The following is a 25734-nucleotide window of genomic DNA, read 5'->3' as shown; positions in this document are numbered from 1 at the left end:
AGTGGGCAGGCTGGTGGGTGTGAGTGGGCAGGCTGGTGGCAGGGAGTGGGCAGGATGGTGTGTGGGAGTGGGCAGGATGGTGTGTGGGAGTGGGCAGGATGGTGTGTGGGAGTGGGCAGGATGGTGTGTGGGAGTGGGCAGGATGGTGGGTGTAAGCGGGCAGGCTGGTGGTTGGGAGTGTGCATGCTGGTGGCAGGGAGTGGTCATGCTAGTGGTTGGGAGTGGGCAGGATGGTGGCAGGGAGTGGGCAGGCTGGATTAGAGGGAGTGTGCAGGTGAGAGGGAGTGGGCAGGCTGGTGGGTGTGAGTGGGCAGGATGGTGTGTGGGAGTCGGCAGGATGGTGGGTGTAAGCGGGCAGGCTGGTGGTTGGGAGTGTGCATGCTGGTGGCAGGGAGTGTGCATGCTGGTGGCAGGGAGTGGTCATGCTAGTGAGAGGGAGTGGGCAGGCTGGTGGGTGGGAATGGGCAGGATGATAAGAGGGAGTGTGCAGGCTGGTGAGAGGGAGTGTGCAGGCTGGTGAGAGGGAGTGTGCAGGCTGGTGAGAGGGAGTGTGCAGGCTGGTGAGAGGGAGTGTGCAGGCTGGATGATAGGGAGTGTGCAGGCTGGATGATAGGGAGTGTGCAGTGTGGTGAGTGGGAGTGGGCAGGATGGTGGGTGGGAGTGGGCAGGATGGTGGGTGGGAGTGGGCAGGATGGTGGGTGGGAGTGGGCAGGGGGTGTGATGGACTGAGCAGGGAGGTAGGAGGGAGGGAGTGAGAAATGGTTGAATAGAGCAGACAAGATAAAAAAATATGAACTGTAAAAATAAATAAATAAATACCTGCCAATTGATGCAATTTCTTCTTTTTCGCCAAAAATTATTTGGTCAGGGAAGAGAATACAAAAGAATTTAAGTCTGAAATATAAAATTAACATATAAATTACTAACAATAAAAAAAAAAAAATAATGTATATTGTAAATTAGATTATAATAAAATTCTATATTTAAAAATATATATAAAAATTAAATTAAAAGAAAAAAAATGTATTCATAAAATTACATTTGCTAAAAAGTAACAGGGAATCAAATCATTTTTTAGAATACAAAGGCATGTAAATGGGATGCAATTATTACTCCAAATAAATAATATTGTGACCACCACAAAAAAATAAAATACAAAAATAAATAAATAAATAAATGATTTAATTACAAATTTTAAAAATGAATACAACAAAATTGAAAACAATTACTTACCTTTTGTATGTGGAAGATTTCTGCTGCAGAACAATCAATGGAATAAGCAAGTCGCTGGAGCCCCCCGACGCACGTCCTTCTCCTATCCTGGTCACTCAGCCTCTGCTAGCAATCCCTTTGTACACAAAGGGATTCCCAAATCAAACATGGCGCCAATATACACATTGAATCGCGTCACTTCCGGTTTGGAAGTACCGCCATTCTAGCCCTCGGCGCTGCTCAATGCCTCCTGGGAAATGGTGACACACATCTCCCAGGAGCCTTAGTGAGATGGCCGGCCGAGGGAAGTGACGTTTTTTAGCCTGGGCAATGGAAGAGGCAGATTTCAAGGGACCACCTCGCAACAGGGAGAAAAAGGTAAGTGAAAAAATTTTTTTAATCAAATTAATTTTTTTTAGCTCATTTGCTGTACATCCAAATAAAGTTTATTTTTTGGGGGAAACACCACTTTAACAAAAAAAAAAAGAAAAAAAAAAGCGGTGATTAAAATAAGAAAGTTCAAAAATGCAAAATAACCAATAATAATTATTACTAGCTATTAAATTCTAGGTATTGGAATTTCCTTTCAAATTTGTCTCTTAGCGAAAGTTACAAATTATTCAAAATAAGGAATGCTGCATCTAAACGAATGAAACAAACAAAATAATAATAATAATAATAAATACAAATTTTTATTTATTATTAATTCGTTACGTTCCATTAATTTTAGATGCGGCAAGCTTTATTGGGTGAGCTTCCTGCCCGCCGAAGTGCCACATTATAAATATTTAAAGAAATAAGATTGGCCATCACTATATCAGGATTGATCGATTTTCAGATATATATTGTATATATATATATATCTAGATATATATATATATATATATCTAGATATATATATATCTAGATATAGATATATATAGAGAGAGAGAGAGAGATATATCTCTCTAATATATCTATATCTATCTATCTATCTATATATATTTTAGAGAGAGAGAAAAAATAAATATATATATATATATAATATGTGTGTTATATATATATATATATATATATATATATATACATACATACACACACATACATAGAGATATAGTATATAGATGATATAATATATATATATATATATATATTTTCTCTCTCTCTAAAATATATATATATATATATATATATATATATATATATATATATATATATATATATATATATACATATCCCTTCATTTGTGGACTCTATAACTTTCCGACAGATAAATAATATACAAAGATTGGGTTATTTTCCCTAAAGAAATGTAGCAGAATACACGATGACCTAAATTTATGAAGACATTTTTTTTTTTTTATTTGCAACAAAAAGTAAAAACGCATTTTATTTATTTTTTCATAATTTTTGTTCTTTCTTCATTTATTTAACAAAAAAAAAACTGCGCTGATTAAATACCATCAAAACAAAGCTCTATGTGTGTGAAAAAAATGTCTGACATTTCATATGGATACAGTGTAACATGATCGCGCAATTGTCATTCAAAGTGACACAGTGCTGAAATATATATAAATATATATATATATATATATATCCTACACAGGAAGGAGGGAAGTGTCCGGTATTTAAATGGTTAAAAGTGGAGCACAGGTGCTTGGCAGGCAAAGGGTTAAGCCAGGCTCTGCCATCTCCATAACTGCTGATCTATTTTTAGCTCTAACTGACCTAACTGACAATTTCTTGGCATGGTGCCAACACTGGAGTGATGATGTCATTGCGAGGAAGGAGGGGCTATATAAAGACACGCAGCCAAGCCTCTGCTGTCAGAATTGATCAGAGCTTTGAAGCGATAGCACGTCTCTTGAGAGGTTCTACGTTTGAAGAGCGTTTGTTGACAATTCTACTTTTTAAAATCGGTTAAATCTTTTCAGATTCATTGAATTTGGGAAGAACAACTAATTATATTTCTTATCAACTTACAAAAATAAAAATGGCATATCAGATTACTTTGAGCGATATGAATAGATTGCATGAACTGCTCCCCGGCTCCCCTGACGCTACACCTGTAATGAAGTGGTTGATGGAATTCCTGGCCAGCCAGCAAGATCGAGCTTTGTCAGAAAAAGGGAGAGAAGAACAGATCAGGGGATTGGAGGAGAGGGAAAAAGAGAAAGACCTGAAGATCAGCGAATTGGAGAAGAGGGAAAAGGGGAAAGACAGAAAGATCAGAGGATTGGAGAAGAGGGAAAAGGAGAAAGATGAACAGATCAGCCAACTGGAGAAGAGGGTGGCAGATCTTCTGTCCCAGCAACAGGAAAACGTGAACTTGAAGAATATGCTGAAACTGGTAAAATATTATTACTATTATATTTAAATGACATCAGAACATACAGGCATACCCCACTTTTAAGTACACAATGGGGGTTTATTTACTAAAGCTGGAAAGGGCAAAATCAGACTGACTTCTGCATAAAAACTAATGAGCTTCTAACCCCAGCTTGTTCAGTTAGCTTTGGTAATAAATGATTTTGCCCTTTCCAGCTTTAGTAAATAAACCCCCATTGTAAAGTGGGGTATGCCTGTATACAGCAGGGCTCAGCTCACAGGATAAGAAACTTATTTCCAGAAAGTAACGGTTATTTCTGTGGCAATTTTTCAGCTGAGAATAAAGAAATCCCTATTATTGGGTTCAATGATTGTGAATGGAGCCGGGATCATGTAAGGGGGGGTCATGTTATTTAACCCCCTTCTCGCCGAGCGTTAGATCTGCGTACTCGGCTTCCGGGGGGTATACCGGTGTTGTAAAATTTCATGCGACCCCGTGAATTTCGCTCACCCCGTCACTTCCGGTGAGGCTCCGTCATTCGAACAGCTGACGGCGGGCCTTTACTGCGCATGTGTCAATCCCCTGCCCTTAACAGCGCATGCGCTGTAGATTTATTCTCACGGTGGAGAAAAATTATAGCCTCGAGTGGGCGGAGACTTGCGGGTGGGCGGGCGGAGCTGAACAGATGGTGAGAATGTCCCCGCCCGTAACAGCTGACGGCGGGCCTTTACTGCGCATGCGCCAAGGAAGTGACGGGGTGAGCGAATTTCACAGGTCACAGCAAATTACCTTAGCGCCACGCTATTGGTTGTACAGGATACTGTCACCCCATAGGCTACCGTAACGATCGTTATGCATTCTGTATAATAAAATTAGCTGTGACCTGTGAAATTCGCTCACCCCGTCACTTGCGCTGTTAAGGGCAGGGGATTGACACATGCGCAGTAAAGGCCCGCCGTCAGCTGTTCGAATGACGGAGCCTCACCGGAAGTGACGGGGTGAGCGAAATTCACGGGTCGCATGAAATTTTACAACACCGGCGCCTCCGGCTGCTGGGGAGGATCTGGAACGAAGCCTCGTTCCAGTCTCCTCATAGTAAACACGGAAGTGACGTCATGACGTCACTTCCCGTTTACTCGGCTGCCAATGGCGCCGGTTTTAAAAAGATATACAGTATACAGAATCGCTGTTTTCGGCGATCTGAATACATTTTAGTGTAAACGGGGGGGGGGGAGGTCTTTTAGACCCCCGATCCCTCCATAAAGAGGACCTGTCACCACCTATTACTGTCACAAGGGATGTTTTACATTCCTTGTGACAGCAATAAAAGTGATCAAATTTTTTTTTTTTTAAACAATTAAGTAATTTTAATATAAATAAAATAAATAAAAATAAAAAATTTTAAAGCCCCCGCCGTCCCCGCGAGCTCGCGAAGCAAAGAAAAACGCATACGGAAGTTGCCCCCGCATATGTAAACGGTGTTCAAATCACACATGTGAGGTATCGCCGCGATCGTCAGAGCGAGAGCAATAATTCTAGCACTAGACCTCCTCTGTAACGCAAACCTGATAACCATAAAAAAAAAATTAAAGCGTCGCCTATTGAGATTTTTAGGTACCGTACTTTGTCGTCAATCCACGAGTGCGTGCAATTATAAAGTGTGACATGTTTGGTATCTATTTACTCGGCGTAACATTATCTTTCACATTATGCAAAAAAATTGGGCTAATTTTACTGTTTTTCGTTTTTTTTTAAATTCATGAAAGTGTCCCTTTTCCAAAAAAAGTTGTGTTTAACCACTTGCCGACCGCCGCACGACGATATACGTCGGCAGAATGGCACGGGCAGGCATATGGGCGTATATATAAGTCCCTGCCTGCCCGCGGGTGGGGGGCCCGATCGGGCCCCCCCCCCGGTGCCTGCGGCGGTCGGCATTCCTTCGAGAGCGATCCGGGATGAGGGGGCGGCCATTCATTCATGGCCACCCCCTCGCGATCGCTCTCGACGAATGGAAATCCCCGGTGACATCACTTCCTCTCCTGTAATGTAAACACAGGAGAGGAAGTGATGTATTCTCTCCTCCGTGTCGGTATTTTTCGTTCCGACACGGAGGAGAGCGAATCGGTGAGTTGCACCAACACTCTACACACACAGTAGAACATGCCAGGCACACTCACACCCCCCCTTTACCCCCCGATCACCCCCCCAATTACCCCTGCCCCCCAGTCACAGTGACACCAATGTAATTTTTTTTTTTTTTTTGCATTGGTGTCATTTGTGACTGTAATAACTGTTAGGGCAGTTAGAGTTAGCCCCCTTTAGTTCTAATGTGCCCCCCTAACCCCCCCCAATAAAGGTTTAACCCCGTGATCACCCCCCGTCGCCAGTGTCACTAAGGCTGGGTTCACATTGCAGCGGTTTATGAGAACGAATGTGATTCGCACCGCACTGCAGTGCAAATCACATCCGATCTCTGTGCGATTCGAGTTCAGCCATTCGCCGCACCCGCCGCACCCGCCACACCCGCCGCACCCGCCGCAAATTCGCACGGGACCCTTTTTTTGGCCCGCAGCAGAATCGGATCGCATGGGTGTTCACACCATGCGATCCGAGTTTGCAGATCGCACTGCGATATGCGAACTGATCTGGGGGTGTCAGTAACATTTCACTGACACTCCCAGCAGTTCGCATAGGGCAGTGTGAACTGCCGCCGGGAGGCATGCGATGCGGGAACCCGCCGCGGATTTGCGGCGTTTCCGCATCGCTCCAGTGTGAACCCAGCCTAATAAGCGATCATTTTTCTGATCGCCGTATTAGTGTCACAGGTGACGCTAGTTAGGCAGGTAGGTATTTAGGTTCGCCGCAGCTTTTTATAGCGCCAGGGACCCCCATATACTACCGCATAAAGCCCCCTGATTGCCCCCTAGTTAACCCTTTCACCTGTGATCACCATATAACTGTTACAGGTGACGCTGGTTGGTTAGTTATTTTTTTATAGTTTCAGGGCACCCGCCATTTATTACCTAATAAAGGTTTAACCCCCTGATCACCCGGCGGGTGTCATTTGTGACTAATAACTGTTAGGGCAGTTAGGGTTAGCCCCCTTTAGTTCTAAGGTACTCCCCTAACCCCCCCAATAAAGGTTTAACCCCGTGATCACCCCCCGTCGCCAGTGTCACTAAGGCTGGGTTCACATTGCAGCGGTTTGAGAACGGATGTGATTCGCACCGCACTGCAGTGCAAATCACATCCGATCTCTGTGCGATTCAAGTTCAGCCATTCGCCGCACCCGCCACACCCGCCGCACCCGCCGCAAATTCGCACGGGACCCTTTTTTTGGCCCGCAGCAGAATCGGATCGCATGGGTGTTCACACCATGCGATCCGAGTTTGCAGATCGCACTGCGATATGCGAACTGATCTGGGGGTGTCAGTAACATTTCACTGACACTCCCAGCAGTTCGCATAGGGCAGTGTGAACTGCCGCTGGGAGGAATGCAATGCGGGAACCCGCCGCGCATTCGTGGCGTTCCCGCATCGCTCCAGTGTGAACCCAGCCTAATAAGCGATCGTTTTTCTGATCGCTGTATTAGTGTCACAGGTGACGCTAGTTAGGCAGGTAGGTATTTAGGTTCGCCGCAGCTTTTTATAGCGCCAGGGACCCCCATATACTACCGCATAAAGCCCCCTGATTGCCCCCTAGTTAACCCTTTCACCAGTGATCACCATATAACTGTTACAGGTGACGCTGGTTGGTTAGTTATTTTTTTATAGTTTCAGGGCACCCGCCATTTATTACCTAGTCTCACTAGTGTACCCCTAAATTTAGGGGTGTCTACTTTCCAAAATGGGGTCATTTGGGGGGGGTTGTGCCATCTTGGCATTTTATGGCCTTCAAAACTGTAACGCCCTTAGAAATCCTGAAGGCGGTGCTTGGTTTTCGGGGCCCCGTACGCGGCTAGGCTCCCAAAAAGTCCCACATATGTGGTATCCCCGTACTCAGGAGAAGCAGCAGAATTTATTTTGGGGTGTCATTTCACATATGCCCATGGCATGTGTGAGCAATATATCATTTAGTGACAACTTTGTGAAAAAAAAAAAAAAAAAAAAAAAGTTTGTAATTTTCCCGCAACTTGTGGCAAAATATAAAATATTCCATGAACTCAACATGCCTCTCAGCAAATAGCTTGGGGTGTCTACTTTCTAAAATGGGGTCATTTGTGGGGGTTTTGTGCCATCTTGGCATTTTATGGCCTTCAAAACTGAAATGGGTAGTGAGAAGTGAACTCAAAAATTTACGCCCTTAGAAAGCCTGAAGGCGGTGCTTGGTTTTCGGGGCCCCGTACGTGGCTAGGCTCCCAAAAAGTCCCACATATGTGGTATCCCCGTACTCAGGAGAAGCAGCAGAATTTATTTTGGGGTGTCATTTCACATATGCCCATAGCATGTGTGAGCAATATATCATTTAGTGACAACTTTGTGTAAAAAAAAAAAAAAAAATTTTTTTTTGTCATTATTCAATCGCTTGAGGCAAAAAAATAAAATATTCAATGGGCTCAACATGCCTCTTATCAATTTCCTTAGGGGGTCTACTTTCCAAAATGGGGTCATTTGGGGGGGTTTTGTACTGCCCTGCCATTTTAGCACCTCAAGAAATGAGATAGGCAGTCGTAAACTAAAAGCTGCGTAAATTGCAGAAAACGTACCTTAGTTTGTAGATGTGACAACTTTTGCGCAAACCAATAAATATACAATTATTGACTTTTTTTTTACCAAAGACATGTGGCTGAATACATTTTGGCCTAAATGTATGACTAAAATTGAGTTTATTGGATTTTTCTAATAACAAAAAGTAGAAAATATCATTTTTTTTCAAAATTTGCGGTCTTTTTACGTTTATATCGCAAAAAATAAAAATCGCAGAGGCAATCAAATACCATCAAAAGAAAGCTCTATTTGTGGGAAGAAAAGGACGCAAATTTTGTTTGGGTACAACATTGCATGACCGCGCAATTACCAGTTAAAGCAGCGCAGTGCCAAAGTGTAAAAAGACCTCTGGTCATTTACCAGCAAAATGGTCCGGTCTGAAAGTGGTTAAAACACCGCTGCGCAAATACCATGTGACATAAAATATTGCAACAATCGCCGTTTTATTCTCAAGAGTCTCTGCTAAAAAATATATATAATGTTTGGGGGTTCCAAGTAATTTTCTAGCAAAAAATATGGATTTTAACTTGTAAACGCCAAATGCCAAAAACAGGCTTAGTCATGACATGGATAACAGGTAGCCCCGCCTGTAATAATCGCACAGACTGGATCCTGTTAGGCACAAAGGGATAAAATCTGCAGAGTATGTAAGCGCATGGCTGCTGTTAGAAATTATGGGACCCCCCGTACAGTCTTCCTCCCCCCAGCCCAGCCTACAACCCCCCCCCCCCCCCCCCCCGGGTTCAGTTGGACTTCGGCACTCACTTTATCCACCTATGCCCCAAAAAATGAAAAAAAAAAGTCCCTACTTCCTGAGCCCCACTGTTGATCTGATGGGGCCCAGGAAAATGTGATTTTGGTGCGTTTTTCAAAACCGTGCCATGTATGCAACTCAAGATTGGAATGAATGCAAAAATTCATCAGAAATGCACCAATAGTGATGCAATTTGGCACTGAAGTCAATAGGGGGATTTTTGCACTGAAATCAATGGGGTGAGATTTTTGCATTGAAGTTAATGGGACATGATTTTTGCATTGAAGTTAATATGATGCGATTTTGCATTGAGGTCAATGGACCCGATTTTGCATTGAGGTCAATGGACCCGATTTTGCATTGATGTCAATAGTATTGCGATTTTGCATTGAAGTCAATAGGATGCAATTTGCATTGAAGTTTATTTGACTGATTTAGTATAAGTTGACCTTTTACATTTAGTCACTTGCGGGTTCTGTCACCAAAGGGGCGATGGGTGAACGGATGTTCCCTGATCTCCCGCTGCCCTACCGACCAACACCCACCATGACCATCCCTAGCCCTCCAGGAGGGGCAACAGAGCCTGGCATACATGGCGAGAGGTCGGGGGGGTCAGGTAGGGGAGTGGCAGCATCTTACATGGCCAGCAGTAAAAGGGTTCATCACGCTTTGTGCTGCTGGCCTCCAAAAATTGCATTATGTATTATAGACTTTAAAGGAAACACTGAGAATGAGATTTAATCGATTTTCTTCTTCTCCTTCCAGGCAAGAAAGAGGATTAAGAAGCTACAGAAGGATTGTACTGAGCAGAACGAACGATTCGAGGCCGACCAAGAATCATCAGGTATGAGATCTAGTAATATTCCGCAATATGAAACGCTGAGCATGGAACACCTTTAGATGGTTCCAGAAACACAAAATAATGACCTAAGCCGGCCCGCAATCCATGGATGGAATCTCAGCAGGTCCAAGAGGGATGGGCTCCCTGGCTGTACACAAGTCCATCCATCAATCGACTTGTGTACAACCAACCTGTCAGGTTTTTCCAGAATGATTAGTGCTGCCGGTGGCTATAGCCGGTAACACCAATCATTGAGTTCTGCCCACTGTGAAGGCTCCCCGCCGGCAGAACACAATAACGCTGCAAGAGGATTCCCCCCCATCAATACCGAATGTGGTGGAAGGAAAAAAAATTGTACAAATGTATGACCTGCCTTAGTGCGGCCTTCATACCTTATAAATATAATATATAGCGGTGCACCGAAAATTACAATTCTGTGCCGAAACTGTAAAATACAGGAGGGCGAAAATCGAAAAGGGACAGTTTTTTAAAATGTAAAAAAAAAAAAACGTAGTTAACCTGGTTGGCGTTTTTGCCTTGAGGTTCAATAGCAATACGTTCTTTGCATTGAAGTCAATGGGGCGTGATTTTTTTTGCATTGAAGTCAACAGCATGTGATTTCACATTGAAGTCAATGGAATGTGATTTTTGCATTGAAGTCAATGGGGAGAGGGGGGCGCGCTTTTGCATTGAAATCAACGGGACGTGATTTGGCATTGAAGTCAATAGGACGCAGCATGCAGTTTTCTTTTTTACTATTGACAAAAACCAATGATTTTCAGTGGCCGATATAATCGGTGCATCCCTACTATATAAACACACAATAATTTTTCTTTCTTTATTGACGTAGAACAATATCAATTAATAACAAAAAAAATATTTTTTTTGTTTCCAGCTAAGACAATCCAAGAGCTTCAGGAGAAGTGTGCAGCGATGGCCGAACTTCAGGAAAGAAATGCAGCGATGGTCACAGCAAATACCCAACTTCAGGAAAAAATTGCAGCGATGGCCGCGGCAAATGCCGAACTTGAGGGAAAGTGTGCAGCAATGGCCACTGCAAATGCCGCACTTGAAGGAAAGTGTGCAGCGATGACCACTGCAAATGCCGCACTTGAGGGAAAGTGTGCAGCGATGACCACTGCAAATGCCGAACTTGAGGGAAAGTGTGCAGCGATGACCACTGCAAACGCCGAACTTGAGGGAAAGTGTGCAACGATGACCACTGCAAACGCCGAACTTGAGGGAAAGTGTGCAGCGATGACCACTGCAAACGCCGCACTTGAGGGAAAGTGTGCAGCGATGACCACTGCAAATGCCGCACTTGAGGGAAAGTGTGCAGCGATGACCACTGCAAATGCCGCACTTGAAGGAAAGTGTGCAGCGATGACCACTGCAAATGCCGCACTTGAAGGAAAGTGTGCAGCGATGACCACTGCAAATGCTGGACTTCAAGAGAAGATTGATGCCATGGTTGCACAGGACAAAGAAAAGGTAAGGATTATCACTATATATCCAGGTTTGCAGTGTACATAGAACAAGGCGCTGGGTCTATGGGATTTGGGTCTATCCCGGGTTCAAAAGCAGCTCGCCGGCGCAGCACCAGCCAAATGCTCGGTGTTTCTAAACAGCCGGCAATGGCAGCATGGACCGCGCTCAGAAACAGAGGTGGGAAGCTGCGGGTGAGAGGCACAACTGGCGGCTTATAGAGCTCTGCTAAGCTGTGTGCTGCGCCTCTCTGGCCCGAAGATTACTTTAACCACTAGAGATCCGCACTATAGCCGAATGACAGCTACAGCACGGACCTGCTTTGCCAGGACTACGTCTATTGACATGCACGAGCGGCCTGCACGCCCCCTGAGGAGTGTGCGCGGCGCACTCTGTGATCAGCGAGTCTATGAGACTCACCTGATCACGGATCGGAGCAAGGGGTCGATCCCGACCCCTTACCACGTGATCAGCTGTCAGCCAATGACAGCTGATCATGTGATCACAACAGAGCCGGTAATCGGCTATTTTTCTTCCTCGCGCTAACAGCGCAAAGAGAAAAAAAAAGCAGATCACCGGCGGCCAAGAGGGACTTCAGTCCCAAACAAGCTGGAGTCAGCTCATCAGTGCCCACCTGCGCCCTGCCAGTGCCATCTATGTGTAGGAAAAAGTGCCACTCATCAGTGCCCCCCATTAGTGGCCATAGTGCCACCCATCAGTGCCCACAATCTGCCGCAACAAAAGTACTGCACCTCAGTGCCACCTATCAGTGGTACCTATCAGTGCCATCTTATCTGTGCCCATCTTTGCCCATCAATGCCGCCTTATCTGTGCCCATCAGTACTGCCTTATCTGTGCCTATCGGTGCCACATTATCTGTGCCTATCAGTGCAGCCTATCAGTGCCCACCAGTGCCGCCTCATCAGCGCATTTCAATGAAGGAGAAAAATGACCTGTTTGCAAAATTTTATAACAAACTATTAAACATGATTTTTTTTTTGCATCTTTTTTTGTTTGTTTAGCAAAAAATAAAACTCCCAGCTGTAATTAAATACCATGGAAAGAAAGCTCCATTTGTGGGAAAAAAATGATAAAAATTTAATTTGGGTACAGTGTTGTATGCCCGCGCAATTGTCATTCAAACTGCATCAGCGCTGAAAGCTGAAAATTGGTCTGTGCAGGAGGGGGGTTTAAGTGCCTGGTAAGCAAGTGGTTAAACCCCCAAAGATTAGACATTTTCTGAAGGCACACACCCTGGGAGAATAAAACGGCGGTAGTTCCAATTTTATTGTCACACCATATTAGAGCTACCGTTTATCAAAACCATATTTTCAGTACACAAATACATTTTGTTTTTGACAAATACGACATGCACAAAATGTAAAGCGCCCCCAAACAGTCATACAGTATATGCATACTGGTAATATTAGAAGAACAAAATATATTACCATGTTTTTTGGTAAAATATAAACGGTATGGTTGTTATGAGTAAATACCGTAAATACTCGAATATAAGCCGAGGCTACTAATTTTACCACAAAAAAACTGGGAAAATGTATTGAATCGAGTATAAGCCTAGGGTGAGAAATGCACAGCTACTGTAAGTGGAAAAGAGGGTCAACAATGCCCATTTGCAGCCTCACTGTGCCCATGTGCATGCCATAGGTCCCCGAACTTCAAACTCGGTAGTTAAGGGTTCCTAGATGCCCCCTAGCTGCAGCCCAAATTTGGGGTCTCTGGAACCAAAGGGTCCCCGAAATGACGTTGCTGCAGATGGACACAGTTGACCGACTTTGGGGCCTCGTATCTCGGGGGCCACTTGGTCCTAAGAACCCCAGCTTTGGATAGGTTGTAGTGCTAGTTCCACTGGATTTGCACACTGGGGGTTCCTGGCACCAAGTGGCCCCCGGGATACGGGACCCCACAGTCGGTTCGGAAAATGTCATTCTCTGCTGCAGAAAAGTACTTGACTCGAGTATAAGCCGAGGGTGGGGGGGCATTTTCAGCACACAAAAAAAAAATGTGCTGAAAAACTCGGCTTATACTGGAGTATATACGGTAGATACCCAACAAGTTAAGTCTTAAAAATTGTCCATAAGCGGTGATCAGCTGAGCGTAAATGATGGCAGTAGAATTATTGTATCACTCAGGCGTGCACGATACTTCATACTTCCCAATATGTGTAGTGCCATTGTCACATTCATATATAGGGCTCACTCGACGTGCACACATGCCGGGACATGGGGTGGGCAGGAGGGGGCGGCTGCCCCAGGCACAGTGAAGGGGACGAAGAATAAAACACAGGGTGGTATGCCCATTCTATAGCATGTACCAACAGTGGGGGAGGGTGGCACGGTTTTAGATCCTTGCCCTGGGTGCTAGACGCCCCTATCCCAGCATTGTGTGCACATTTACATTCAAATGCAGCTGTACAAAGTAGTGGGGGGGGGCTTCTAAAAAGGTTTTATTTTTACTGATTTAGTATAAGTTGAACTTTATATTTCGTCACTTGCGGGTTCTGTCACCAAGGAGGCGAAGGGTGAATGGATGTCCCCTGATCTCCCTCTGTTCCACCCGCCATGACCATCCCTAGCCACCAGGAGGGACCGCAGAGCCTGGCATACATGGTGGGGGGTCGGGTCAGGTAGGTGAGTGGTAGCGTCTTACATGGCCGGTAGTGAAAGGGTTCATCACGCTTTGTGTTGCTGGCCTACAAAAACTGCATTACATATTACAGACTTTAAAAGAAGTGCTGAGATTTAATCAATATTCTTCTTCTCCTTCCAGGATAAAACTATTGAGAAGCTGCAGAAGGCTTGGGACGAGGATAAGAAACAATTCAAGGACGACAAGTGCTGCCCGTGGCTATAGCCGGCAACACCAATCATTGAGTTCTGCCCACAGGGAAGGCTCCTCTCCGGGCAGAACACAATAACGCTGCAGGAGGATTCCCACCCATCAATATCGACTGTGGTGAAAGGATGCAGCCTATCACCTTGGGGGGGGGGGGGGGTTGCAGCCTGTCCCCTCTGGGTGACTTAGGGGGTTCAGGACAGGGGTTAGGATGTGGGTGGGGGCCAAGGTTAGGGGTCAGGGATAGAGTAGGGGGTTATGGGTTAAGGTTTGTGGGAGGATAAAGAATAGGAACATATGAACTGTAGAGAACATGTCCTGGAATGGAACATGCTTATTGGGAAGACATGTTCTCATAAGGAACTTCTCTAAGATCTGGAGCATAGTGGGCCCCATATTGACCACCATTAGGTCTCATGATGGGGATCGACCTTCCAAGGGGTCAGGAAGGAATTTTTTTCCCTGTGGGAGCAATTTAGACCATGCTTTCATAGGGTTTTTCGCCTTCCTCTGGATCAGCACCATATATCGTTGATTCAGGGAGTATCCGATCGTCTTGAAAGGTCAAAAAAAAATTTTTTCCCTTCATAAGGGTTTTTTTTTTAGCCTTCCCTAATGGTAATTACTATCATTTAATAAAGTTTCTTAAACTTTAAATGCGTGTCTGTGTGAATTGATTGGTGTGGGAGTGTTCATATGATAGATCGGGAATAAAGAACTTGGGCTAAGTTTAGACTTTGTGCTCCTAAACAGCAAATTGCATTCGGATTGCTTTTCAATAGTGTTTGACAGGTGGTGAGGGGCACTGTTTCTTTTTTACTGAGTTTAAAGTTAACAAATTTAACAATATACATTATCAAAGTATTCTACAACAGGTAGTATAAATTAGAAAAAGACCATTATTATTTTAAATTTTATACCTCAACCCTCCCTTACCCATCCTTTTACTACACACCTCCCAGTCCTGGATTATACAAATCGGATTACTCGTTGGTAAGTATCTAAAAAAGAGAAATGAGAAAAAAAAAAAAGAAGAGAGGCAGAGATAGAGAAAGAGCAAGCCCCAGTTACAGACCAGGATAAGAGTGAGAAAGGAGCTATACCACAAACGTTGGCCGGTAGGATGACGACGAGGAGGAGACTCGATCCACCCCGTCGCCATTCCCCCGCAAGGATTGCCCTGTAATTGTAGTGTCGTAAACTGAGGAGCACAATTTCTACCTCTTCTGTGTAATGCTCATATACAGGAGGGTGCAGGGTGCAAGTACTAGCGCTCATAGGTGTGTGCAGCCTATTGCAGTAGGGTGCGCACCCACAATTCAAACACATACGTGTGGGTATGGGTATATTTAATATTATATATTTATTAAGACACACACACTCGTTTAACCACATGCCAACCGGGTAGGCAAAGTAAGCAATCCGTGCTGAGGAGGAGGCCACCGATTCATGGCCACCCCCTCACGATAGCTCCCGGCGAATGAAAATCTTCCTCTGCCGCTGTAATGTAAACAGGAAGTGATGTAATCTCTCCTCGTGGAGCCTTTTCGTTCCGGTGTGGTAAAATTTCATGCGACCCGTGAATTTCGCTCACCCCGTCACTTCCGGTGAGGCTCCGTCACTCTAACAGCTGACGGCGGGCCTTTACTGCGCATGCGCCAAGTCCGTGATCTGAACGGCGCATGCGCAAGATCGTAAGTTCAGCGGTGGTTAAAAATTATAGACACAGAAATGCTGGTGGGCGGGCGGAGCTGAACAGATGCTCAGGACGTCAGCAGCAGCCCCGCCCACCCTAATAACATGCCTCTGAATCTTAAGTGGTGGTGAAAAATCATACTCAAGTGGGCGGAGACTTGCGGGTGGGCGGGCGGAGCTAATGATGGCTTTATTATATCATCGGCAGCACCAATATGTATATTATTTATTAAAGCTGAACAATAAGCAGTGTATTTATTAAAGCTGAACAATTAGCAGTGTATTTATTAAAGCTGAACAATTAGCAGTGTATTTATTAAATCTGAACAATAAGCAGTGTATTTATTAAAGCTGAACAATTAGCAGTGTATTTATTAAAGCTGAACAATAAGCAGTGTATTTATTAAAGCTGAACAATTAGCAGTGTATTTATTAGGCTGCTTTCACACTGGGGCTGTGAGGGCGTCGGCGGTAAAGCACCGCTATTTTTAGCCGGGCTTTACCGTCGTTTTAGCGGCGGTCTGCGGGCGCTAGCGGGGTGGTTATAACCCCCGCTAGTGGCCGAAAAAAGGGTTAAAACCACCCGCAAAGCGCCGCTGCAGCGGCGCTTTGCCGGCGGTATTGCCGCGCTGTCCCATTGATTTCAATGGGTAGGAGCGGTTTAGGAGCGGTGAATACACCGCTCCTTCACCGCTCCAAAGATGTGGCTAGCAGGACTTTTTTCACTGTCCTGCCAGCGCACCGCTTCAGTGTGAAAGCCGAGTGACAGGGGCCGGTTTTTTTCAGGCGCTACACAGGCGCTATTTTTAGCGCTGTAACGCCTGAAAACCGCCCCAGTGTGAAAGGGGCCTTAAAGCTGAAGAATATGGGCACAATATTGGGGACAGTGTGTGCGTTTGGGGACAGTGGCTGCATTTGGGCACAGTGGCTGCGTTTGGGGCACAATGTCTGCGTTTGGGGACAGTGTGTGCGACAGTGTCTGTATTTGGGCACAGTGGCTGCATTTGGAATGATCACAGTCAATTGCGTGGTAAACGGCCAATGGCTGTTTACCAGCATCAGTGGCGAGCAGTGTTCCCGGGAACACGCCGCCACCAACGTGCCCGCGCAGAGCGCGCCCGCGATTGCCGTGGAGATGTGGGGCGGCCACCAACGTACACGCACAGAGCGCGCCCGCGATCACCATGGAGAGGTGGGGCGGCCACCAACGTACATGCGCAGAGCGCGCCCGCGGTCGCCGTGGAGGGGTGGGGCGGAACCATCTGTGATCACGCGGTAAACAGCCTCATGGCTGCAATGGGGCCTAGTCCTCATGTGATGGGGACCAAGGCCTGATGTGATGGGGGGTCTTCTGATGTGATGGGGGTCCTGTGATGTAATGGGGCCTAGTCCTCATGTGATGGGGACCAAGGCCTGATGTGATGGGGGGGGGGGGTCATGTGATGGGGGGGGGGGGGTCCTGTGATGTGATGGGGGGGTCTTCTGATGTGATGGGAGTGTCCTGTGATGTAATGGGGGGCCTAGGCCTGATGTGATGGTAACCAAGGCCTGATGTGATGGGGGGGTCCTGTGATGTGATGGGGGGTCTTCTGATGTGATGGGAGTGTCCTGTGATGTAATGGGGCCTAGTCCTCATGTGATGGGGACCAAGGCCTGATGTGATGGGGGGGTCCTGTGATGTGATGGGGGTCTTCTGATGTGATGGGGGTGTCCTGTGTTGTAATGGGGGCCTAGGCCTGATGTGATGGTAACCAAGGCCTGATGTGATGGGGGGTCTTCTGATGCGATGGGGGGGTCTTCTGATGTGATGGGGGTCCTGTGATGTAATGGGGGCCTAGTCCTCATGTGATGGGGACCAAGGCCTGATGTGATGGGGGGGTCCTGTGATGTGATGGGGGGTCTTCTGATGTGATGGGAGTGTCCTGTGATGTAATGGGGCCTAGTCCTCATGTGGACGTGTGATGTGTTGCCCTGAGTTGCTAGGTCACATGGCTAGCTTCTATCCCAGGGACATCTGGCTGCTAGGCTGCCTGAGGGACATTGTGGGAGAGCAGCGTTGGGTTGGGACTTACAGCTTGTAGTCCAACCAGAAGCAACAGTGCTCCTGTCTGGGAAAACAAGCTGCGGTCGGGAGGTAAAAAGGAACAGCTGTCGCCACAAAGGGACCCAACACCGTGGTACCAGAGACCATTGTGAGTAACTAAAGCCATTACCCAAGCAGTCTTCTAACTAACCAGAGATGCTGAAGTGGGAAAACTTGAGTTAGTGCCAAGCCAGGGACCTATCTGAGGAGACGCTTTGAGAGCTCCTTTGAGTGCTGGTCACCTGAGAAGGTCGGAGATGCTACACTGTATCCAAATTAAATTTTTATAATTTTTTTCCCACAAACAGAGCTTTCTTTTGGTGGTATTTGATCACCTCTGCGGTTTTTATTTTTTGCTAAACAAATAAAAAAAAGACATAAAAGTTTTCTCCTTCACTGATGGGGCTGCAGTGACGGGTACCGATAAGGCTACACTGATGGGCACTGATGAGGTGGCACTGATGGGCGACATGGATGGGCACTGATAGGTGGCACAAATTGGCACTGATAGCTGACAAGGATTGGCATGGATAAGCGGCATGGACGGGCATGGATAGGCGGCACAGATGGGCATGGATGGTCACTGATAAGCGGCACTGTATTGTATTATATAGTACTGATGGATGCCAATCAGTGCCAAACAATGCATACCAATCAGTGATGCCCATTGTGGGCACTGATTGGCATCCATTGTGGGCACTGACTGGCATCCCTGGTGGTCTAGGGGGTGCATACCTGGTGCTGGGCATCCCTGGTGGTGTCCCTGGTGGTCCAGTGTGGGCATACTCGGGGGAGGCTGCAATGATAATCGATCAGCACAGACCCCCCCCTGTCAGAGGAGCAGCCAATCGGCTCTACTCGCGTCTGACAGACGCAAGTGAGGAAAAGCCGATCAACGTCTCTTCTTATTTACACTGTGATCAGCCATGATAGGACACGGCTGATCATGTGGTAAAGAGTCTCCGTCAGAGGCTCTTTACCGAGATCATAGTTGCGGGGTGTCAGACTGACACACCGCAACAACGATCGCCGCGATGCAAGCCCCCGGGGGTGCAAAGTGGATCAAAATCATGAGGACCTCATATGGCGCCCGGTCAGGATTTTGAAACCACTTTGCCGCCGTCATTTTGCTATAGGCCAGGCGGCAAAGTGGTTAAGAGACAATAAATCTCTGTGCATTAAAAAAGTGTCTAGTGCCCATCAATTCTTTTTGCACTGCACCCAACTTGCCTTTTAACCCACTCTACACAAAAGGATGTCAGCTGTCCCTAACTCTTAAAGTCACCAATATGCCTCCAAGAGCCCAGGACTCTACTACAAGAGGAAAGAGCGCTACACAGAAACCCAGGTATTAGTACAAGTACCACAAGTAGGTGAGGAATCTTTGGAGTGTGGCACAGTGCACACACTCCTAAACACTAAAAACTTCCTAACAGCAGAATCAGCCACACTGATGTAATGGGTTCTTGATACACCAGCTAGTTGCATTGATCGAAAAACAATCATGATTTTTGACCATCTGGCCCCCAGAACAGTACGCCCTTGCTTCGCTGTTACAAGTCTCCTATCACTGGACAATAGGGGTGCAACGGATACAAAAAACTCACGAACCGGATCGTTCCTCGGATCTGAGTCACGGATTGGATCAGTTTTCGAATCAGCCAATAATAATTGAATTTGCAAAATCCTGTTAAAATTCCACCACAAAATAGTCCCCACTGTAATATCCACAATCTCCCCACTGTAATATATATCTCCTCTACTGTAATATTGGCTGAGCATGGCTGGGTACGGCTGGCTACCGCCGAGTATGGATGGATATTACAGGGTATGGCACAGTATTTGCTGGGTACGGCAGAGCATTGGCTGGGTACGGCAGAGTATTGGCTGGGTATGGAGGGATGGCTGTGACTGCACTTGTCACAGAGCAGTTCTGTGGACACAACAGATGCAGCCCGCAGCGCTGCTGCCTTCCGATTTCTCCCCTCCACTGTACAGATCAGTACACAGAGGGGAGAGAGGAACTGGTGTCACTATGACGCCAGTTTGTTTACAAGTGATCGCTCCGTCATTTGACGAAGAGATCACATTGTAAATGGGTGCACCAAGATGGCCGCCGCTACGGAGCTAGGCCGAAGCCACGGCCTTTCTTAAGGCCGAGGCCGCGGGGCACTCCGCGGATCGTGGCGTGTGCTGATCTGAACAGGGTGACCTGTTCGCATCACGGATCGGTGATGATCCATTGCACCCCTACTGGACAATGCAAGTGCATTCCCTTCCCCCATCACATCAGGCCTAGGTCCCCATCACATGAGGACTAGGCCCCCATTACATCACAGGACCCCCATCACATCAGAAGGCCCCCCATTGCATCAGAAGACCCCCCATCGCATCAGGCCTTGGTTACCATCACATCAGGCCTAGGCCCCCATTACATCACAGGACCCTCATCACATCAGAAGACCCCCCATCACATCAGGCCTTGGTCCCCATCACATGAGGACTAGGCCCCATTACATCACAGGACACTCCCATCACATCAGAAGACCCCCATCACATCACAGGACCCCCATCACATCAGAAGACCCCCATCGCATCAGAAGACCCCCCATCACATCAGGCCTTGGTTACCATCACATCAGGCCTAGGCCCCCATTACATCAGAAGACCCCCCATCACATCAGAAGACCCCCCATCACATCACAGGACCCCCCCCCCCCATCACATCAGGCCTTGGGCCCCATCACATGAGGACTAGGCCCCCATCCGCGGATCGTGGCGTGTGCTGATCTGAACAGGGTGACCTGTTCGCATCATGGATCGGTGATGATCCATTGCACCCCTACTGGACAATGCAAGTGCATTCCCTTCCCCCATCACATCAGGCCTAGGTCCCCATCACATGAGGACTAGGCCCCCATTACATCACAGGACCCCCATCACATCAGAAGACCCCCCATTGCATCAGAAGACCCCCCATCGCATCAGGCCTTGGTTACCATCACATCAGGCCTAGGCCCCCATTACATCACAAGACCCCCCATCACATCAGGCCTTGGTCCCCATCACATGAGGACTAGGCCCCATTACATCACAGGACACTCCCATCACATCAGAAGACCCCCATCACATCACAGGACCCCCATCGCATCAGAAGACCCCCCATCACATCAGGCCTTGGTTACCATCACATCAGGCCTAGGCCCCCCATTACATCACAGGACACTCCCATCACATCAGAAGACCCCCCATCACATCACAGGACCCCCCCCCCATCACATCAGGCCTTGGTCCCCATCACATGAGGACTAGGCCCCATTACATCACAGGACCCCCATCACATCAGAAGACCCCCCATAACATCAGGCCTTGGTCCCCATCACATGAGGACTAGGCCCCATTACATCACAGGACCCCCATCACATCAGAAGACCCCCCATCACATCAGGCCTTGGTCCCGATCACATGAGGACTAGGCCCCATTGCAGCCATGAGGCTGTTTACCGCGTGATCACAGATGGTTCCGCCCCACCCCTCCACGGCGACCGCGGGCGCGCTCTGCGCATGTACGTTGGTGGCCGCCCCACCTCTCCATGGTGATCGCGGGCGCGCTCTGCGCGTGTACGTTGGTGGCCGCCCCACATCTCCACGGCAATCGCGGGCGCGCTCTGCGCGAGCACGTTGGTGGTGGCGTGTTCCCGGGAACACTGCTCGCCACTGATGCTGGTAAACAGCCATTGGCCGTTTACCACGCAATTGACTGTGATCATTCCAAATGCAGCCACTGTGCCCAAATACAGACACTGTCGCACACACTGTCCCCAAACGCAGACATTGTGCCCCAAACGCAGCCACTGTGCCCAAATGCAGCCACTGTCCCCAAACGCACACACTGTCCCCAATATTGTGCCCATATTCTTCAGCTTTAAGGCCCCTTTCACACTGGGGCGGTTTTCAGGCGTTACAGCGCTAAAAATAGCGCCTGTGTAGCGCCTGAAAAAAACCGGCCCCTGTCACTCGGCTTTCACACTGAAGCGGTGCGCTGGCAGGACAGTGAAAAAAGTCCTGCTAGCCACATCTTTGGAGCGGTGAAGGAGCGGTGTATTCACCGCTCCTAAACCGCTCCTACCCATTGAAATCAATGGGACAGCGCGGCAATACCGCCGGCAAAGCGCCGCTGCAGCGGCGCTTTGCGGGTGGTTTTAACCCTTTTTTCGGCCGCTAGCGGGGGTTATAACCACCCCGCTAGCGCCCGCAGACCGCCGCTAAAACGACGGTAAAGCGCCGCTAAAAATAGCGGTGCTTTACCGCCGACGCCCTCACAGCCCCAGTGTGAAAGCAGCCTAATAAATACACTGCTTATTGTTCAGCTTTAATAAATACACTGCTTATTGTTCAGATTTAATAAATACACTGCTAATTGTTCAGCTTTAATAAATACACTGCTTATTGTTCAGCTTTAATAAATAATATACATATTGGTGCTGCCGATGATATAATAAAGCCATCATTAGCTCCGCCCACCCACCCGCAAGTCTCCGCCCACTTGAGTATGATTTTTCACCACCACTTAAGATTCAGAGGCATGTTATTAGGGTGGGCGGGGCTGCTGCTGACATCCTGAGCATCTGTTCAGCTCCGCCCGCCCACCAGCATTTCTGTGTCTATAATTTTTAACCACCGCTAAACTTACGATCTTGCGCATGCGCCGTTCAGATCACGGACTTGGCGCATGTGCAGTAAAGGCCCGCCGTCAGCTGTTAGAGTGACGGAGCCTCACCGGAAGTGACGGGGTGAGCGAAATTCACGGGTCGCATGAAATTTTACCACACCGGCTCCCGAGGAGAGAAGACATCCGAGTGAGTTGCACCAACGCTACACTTACAGTAGAACAAGCAGGCACATTTTTCACCCCCCAATCACCCCCCGTCACAGTGACGACAATAGCAGTTTTTTTGTTTTTAACCACTTGCTTACTGGGCACTTAAACCCCCCTCCTGCCCAGGCCAATTTTCAGCTTTTGGTGCTCTCACACTTTGAATGACAATTACTCAGTCATGCAACACTGTACCCAAATGAATTTTGTGTCCTTTTTTTCCCACAAATAGAGCTTTCTTTTGGTGGTATTTGATCACCTCTGGGGTTTTTATTTTTTGCGCTATAAATGAAAAAAGACCGAAAATTTTGAAAAAAAACGCATATTTATTGGTTTCTGTGACAGAATTATGCAAATTATAATTTTTTTTTCATAAATTTTGGCCACAATTTATACTGCTACATATCTTTGGTAAAAATAACCCAAATTAGTGGATATTATTTGGTCTTTGTGAAAGTTAGAGAGTCTACAAGCTGTGGTGCGAATCGCACAAAATTGATCACATCTGATGTACTGGTGGCCTATCTCGCTTCTTGTGACCTGAACAAGTCAGGAAAGTACAAATACCCCCCAAATGACCCCTTTTTGGAAAGTAGACATTCCAAGGTATTTAGTAAGAGGCATGGTGAGCTTTTTGATGTTGTCATATTTTTCCCGCAATTCTTTGCAAAATTAAGATTTTTCATTTTTTTTTCTCCACAAAATTGTCATTATAATAGGTTATTTCTCTCACATGGCATATGTATACCACAAATGACACCCCCCAAAAAATTCTGCTACTCTTCCTGAGTATTACAATACCACATGTGTGGGACTTTTTCACAGCCTGGCCACATAGAGAGGCCCAACATGCAGGGAGCGCCATCACGTGTTCTAGGAACATAAATTACACATCTAACTTGTTGACTATTTATTACACTTTTGAAGCACCAGGACAATGACACGTGTCACTGATGACAGATGGCACTGATACGTGGCAATGATGACAGATGGCACTAATATGTGGCACTGATGACACTTGGCACTAATACGTGGCACTGAAGACACGTGGCACTGATGACAGATGGCACTAATACGTGGCACTAATACGTGCTACCGATGACAGATGACACTAATGACAGATGGCACTGATAAGTGGCATTGATGACACGTGACACTGACAACAGATGGCACGTGACACTGACAGGTGGCACTGATGACAAATGGCACTGATACGTGGCACTGATACGTGGCACTGATGACAGATGGCACTATGTGGTACTGATGACACGTGGCACTGATGACAGATGGCACTGGTGACAAATGGCACTGACAACAGGTGGCACTGGGGGCAGGTAGCACTGGGGGCAGGTAGCACTGGGGGCAGGTAGCACTGGGGTGGATGGCACTGGGGGCAGGTAGCACTGGGGCGGATGGCACTGCTGGGGGAGGATGGCACTTTTTTTTTTACTTTTTTTTTTTACAAAGCGCAGCAGAACGGCTGACGCTGCAGCCGTTCATCTCTCCCCTTTTACACTCTGTGTGAGGAGGGAAAGCGGCGCTGAGAGATGATCTCATATGTTTACATATGAGATCATCTCCCATTGGACACGCCGATCACGCTGTAAACGGCCGCTGTGATTGGCCGTTTACAGCGATCTGTGTTTGCCTGTCCCCGGGGGACACGGCGAACACAGAACTTCCGCGATGCGCGCCCGCGGCGGCACGCATTTCGGAAGTAAACAATAGGACGTCCAGGGACGACCACCCGGACGAACGCGCCTGCTCTACGGCCGTCATTCGGCTATAGGGCGGGCGCGAGGTGGTTAAAGAGGAAGTAAAGGCAAAAAATAAATAAAAAAACACACCCTGTAAGGCAAAGGCATAATGAGCTAGTATGCATAGCATACTAGCTCATTATGAATAACTTACCTGAGAACGAAGCCCCCGAAGTGGTCCTCCGTCTTCCTCCTCGCCGCTGCCATGTATCCCGGAGCGACTTCCGGGTCTTGCTGCTCCAGCGCTGTGATTCGCCGGAGCCACGATGACGTCACGCATGCGCACGGGAGTCGACACGAGCGGCATATCGCTGCAATCTGCGGCCTGCCCAGTGCGCCTGCGCAACGCTGTGTACGGCGCATGCACCCTAGACAGCGGTGGCTGTCTTTTTGTACATAGCTCCTAAACCGTATAGGTTTAGGAGATATTTCTTGGACCTACAGGTAAGCCTTAACCACTTCCCGACCGCCGCACGACGATGTACGTCGACAGCATGGCACGGGCAGGCATATGGGCGTACATGTACGTCCCTGCCTTCCCGTGGGTCGGGGGCCCGATCGGTGCCAGCGGCAGTCGGTATCCGTGCAGGAGCGATCGGTGATGAGGGGGCGGCCATTCATTCATGGCCACCCCCTCGCGATCGCTCCTGACGAATGGGAGTGAAGCATTGCATCACTTCCTCTCCTGTAATGTAAACACAGGACGGAGATGAAGTGATGTAATCTCTCCTCCGTGTCGGTATTTTTCGTTCCGGCACCGAGGGGAGAGCATCGGTGAGTTGCACAAACACTACACTACACAGTAGAACATGCCAGGCACACTCACACCCCCCTTTACCCCCCGATCACCCCCCCCAATTACCCCTGCCCCCCCAGTCACAGTGACACCAATGCATTTTTTTTTTTTTTTTGCATTGGTGTCATTTGTGACTGTAATAACTGTTAGGGCAGTTAGGGTTAGCCCCCTTTAGTTCTAATGTACCCCCCTAACCCCCCCAATAAAGGTTTAACCCCGTGATCACCCCCCGTCGCCGTTGTCACTAAGGCTGGGTTCACATTGCAGCGGTTTATGAGAACGGATGTGATTCGCACCGCACTGCAGTGCAAATCACATCCCATCTCTGCGATCCGAGTTCAGCCATTCGCCGCACCCGCCGCAAATTC

General features: G+C 47.4%; 1 protein-coding gene across 10 annotated transcripts in view; it reads right to left on the bottom strand.

Moving 5' to 3' along the window:
• Nucleotides 1–25734, bottom strand: part of LOC143997731 (uncharacterized) — a 253375-nt gene that overhangs the window by 183262 nt on the left and 44379 nt on the right. For 2 of the 10 annotated variants that reach the window (XR_013277725.1, XR_013277726.1), the window contains exons 4-5: nucleotides 1234–1570; nucleotides 820–894 (exon numbers count right to left, since the gene is read on the bottom strand). The exons of 7 other annotated variants lie outside the window; for them this stretch is intronic. The gene's annotated coding sequence lies outside the window, so the exon portion shown is untranslated. The remainder of the gene's footprint in view (nucleotides 1–819; nucleotides 895–1233; nucleotides 1571–25734) is intronic. One more of the 10 variants, XR_013277724.1, reaches the window with a different exon arrangement.

This window comes from Lithobates pipiens, unplaced genomic scaffold (assembly GCF_037356315.1).
Source record: "Lithobates pipiens isolate NorthernLeopardFrog02 unplaced genomic scaffold, aLitPip1_a1.2 Scaffold_19, whole genome shotgun sequence".
NCBI classification, from domain to species: Eukaryota; Metazoa; Chordata; class Amphibia; order Anura; family Ranidae; genus Lithobates; species Lithobates pipiens.
This window is presented reverse-complemented; position numbering and strand designations above follow the sequence as displayed.